The sequence below is a fragment of the Cyprinodon variegatus genome, unplaced genomic scaffold (genome assembly GCF_000732505.1).
Source record: "Cyprinodon variegatus isolate N-32 unplaced genomic scaffold, C_variegatus-1.0 Scaffold78, whole genome shotgun sequence".
NCBI lineage: Eukaryota > Metazoa > Chordata > Actinopteri > Cyprinodontiformes > Cyprinodontidae > Cyprinodon > Cyprinodon variegatus.
This window is the reverse complement of record NW_015150531.1, coordinates 1541864-1544783: the sequence shown is the minus strand read 5'-3', so window position 1 is coordinate 1544783 and position 2920 is coordinate 1541864.

Sequence of the window (2920 nt, the reverse complement as noted above, 5' to 3'; positions counted from 1 at the left end):
CGCACTTTTGCGTGTAAACGCCCCATATTTCATATTCATTGCAGAAAATGGATAAGAGGCGCTATTTAGCACGTTTTAAAGACCAAATCCTTTTAGCACGCTGTTGATAGATCAGTTTGTAAATTTTTTAGCGTGCGCAGTGAAATAGCTCACATTTTTATACACGCAAGCCTTTGATAGATCCGGCCCTGTGTCTTTAACCGTAGTAACATTCTCTCCAGAGCTCACTTTGTCAAGGTTTTCCCCAATAAACTCAGACTGGCCTCTGTCTCTTCCCTCCTTAATGCCAATTACAATGTTCTATTTCCTTATTTAATCAGAAGAATTTGTCCTTGTTTTTTGTAAACAGTAAAAAGAAAATTAGTCCCTAGGTCAATTAGACATATTAGGTGGTAAAAACATAAACATGGCATGCTCATTTGAGGAGGATAAATTAAAGAATGAGTAGCATTCATTTGCAGAAAATGTAATATTTATAGGGAGAGGGTTCTAAGACCACATATATATGTCCTTTAATATTCAGAAAGTTATCTTCATGAGTGCTACCATTTCACCTCACAATCCATCACAAACAACCACCACCTTATCTGTCCTAATATTTACAGCATTAACTAACCCTAACCCCTAAATCCCTCAGTCACTATATAGAGCAGGGACTATATAGTGGATTTTATGATGAACTTAGTTAACTATGATGATTTCTTTTTGTATACACGTGTACAAAATGACAAAATAAAATCTGTCTAAGTCTCTAAGTCTGTCTGTGATCACTCATTTTCGCTCCCTGTTGGTCAAGTGATTCTGCCTGCCCGCATGGTGCCTGCGCCATCTTTGTTATTTGTCGCTGTTGTCAGGTAGCGACAGTGGGCCACTTTGACAACAAATCCCATGATTCTTTGCTCTCATCTCCTGGCTTTGGCAAGCCATTTTGTATTAGATTGACTGAATTCGTATTTCTCAAATCTGAAAGAACATTTTCAAACAAAAAAAAAATAAAAAATAAAAACTCTCAGAACCCTAACCCTGGATTTCTAGAAATGAAATATAGATCTTCATATTCCTATTGTTACTAGTCATCATTTGAATTATTTTTACTATGAAGAAGTGTATTTCAGATATCATAAATATATATTCAGTCAATCTGATGTCAAATCTGACAGTTAAAATGTGTATACATTTCTAGATATACAGTATAAAACTTAATTATTACTGGTACAGTTTTGTTTTTTTACTTTCTGAAATTACATTTGTGCTGCAAAAATGTCATTAAGAAAATGTTATATAACATTTCCATCTAGGAGTGTAATTTTGACAAGGAAGAATCCTATTTTAGAATCTACAAATGGAATAACAGAAAGGAGATTGTTCTTAATAAATAGGAAAACAGCCTGCCATAGTGGACTTCATATAAACTTACGCATTCATTCAAGCAGCAATCTTCTCCTACAGCATCTTCTCCTATCTATCTCCTTATTTTCCATGTCTGCATCAAAATAGCTAGTTCCAGCAGTGTGTAATAGGCTCTTCCTCTGCCTGTTATCCTGGTGAGACATGGAATTGGGGCTCCATTGGTGGCTTTTCATACTGGTTACATACATGTTCAACTGTGATTGTACCTACTCAGAGTTGATTAAAGTAATTGAAAGCTTTTATGAAACTCATAGTTTCCAACTTTAGGCTGCATCAATTCAGAGTTGAGGATTTTTGTCTGAGTTTGTTAAACCTGCTTATTAAAACGGACCCTTGGTTTCCTTACATAGAAAACGTTGAACCAATCTGACTGCATGATCTGGTTCAATTGTCTCTGTAAAGTTTCTTAAGGTGACATGTGGTATGAATTGCCGCTCTATAAATAAACTGATCGAATTAATATGATTGACGGTGGGTCTTCACTGGGTATGTAGTACTGATGGGACAAGAGACAGGACGAAGTAGTAATAAATTTAAACCAGCAGCTAATTCACATTTTATTTCGAATTAAGAGTCAGGAGACCAGTTGGTTAAGGAAAAATCTATACAAAAAAGCCCCCCAGATGCAATTGAAAAACAGACACAGATCTTTTCAGCAAAAAACAAAAAACAAAATGAAAAACAGCAACAGAGTCCGTATAGTAAGAAAGTTAGTATCATAATCCATTAAGTTTCAAAAAAACATGGTGTCTAAAAGTTTTGTTCCTATCAGGCTCAAAGCAAAACGCCCCAGTTTTCGAGGTGGAGAGACAGTTAGGTTAATGTTTATTAAAGGTGAAACTGCGGAGAACAGCATGGGCAACTAAGGCAGTAACCTCTGTAGGGGAAAACGTAGGTTAATGACCACGTCTATCTGAACGATGAGCGTTTGAGTCTCTAACATGGTCTTAAATTTCAGTCCATGCCACGAGAATGAGGTTGGTTACAGCAGATCGGCTGCCAACAAAGCGTGTCGGGCCCCACCCAGAGAGTCCCAGGTGTTGAAGTCCCAGAGGTTGGATGACTGGCAGGAGATCAGAACCAAACAGAGTTCAGAGGAAAGCAGGATAGTCCAGAGGGCGAAGCCGAAGCCGGTGTTGAGGACGTGCTTGGGAGCCAGAGCCAGGAAATCAGAAGTCCGAAGAGATACCGAAGGGAAGTCCAGGACCGTGTAAGGAATCAGTTCCAAATTCAGGACACAGGCAGAAATCCAGCAGGAGTCTAAAGATGGGTCAGGTAAGTAGATCAGAACAGGGACAGGCAGGCTCAAAGGTCCAGAGGCAGAATGGGTCCAGGATAAGGCAATCAGAAACACTCGGGTATGCTATATGGTGTGGGGAATATTTTCTTGGCACTCTTTGGGCCCCTTGGTACCAATTGAACATCGTTGCAACGCCACAGCCTACCTGAGTATTGTTGCTGACCATGTCCATCCCTTTATGACCACAATGTACCCAACTTCTGATGGCTA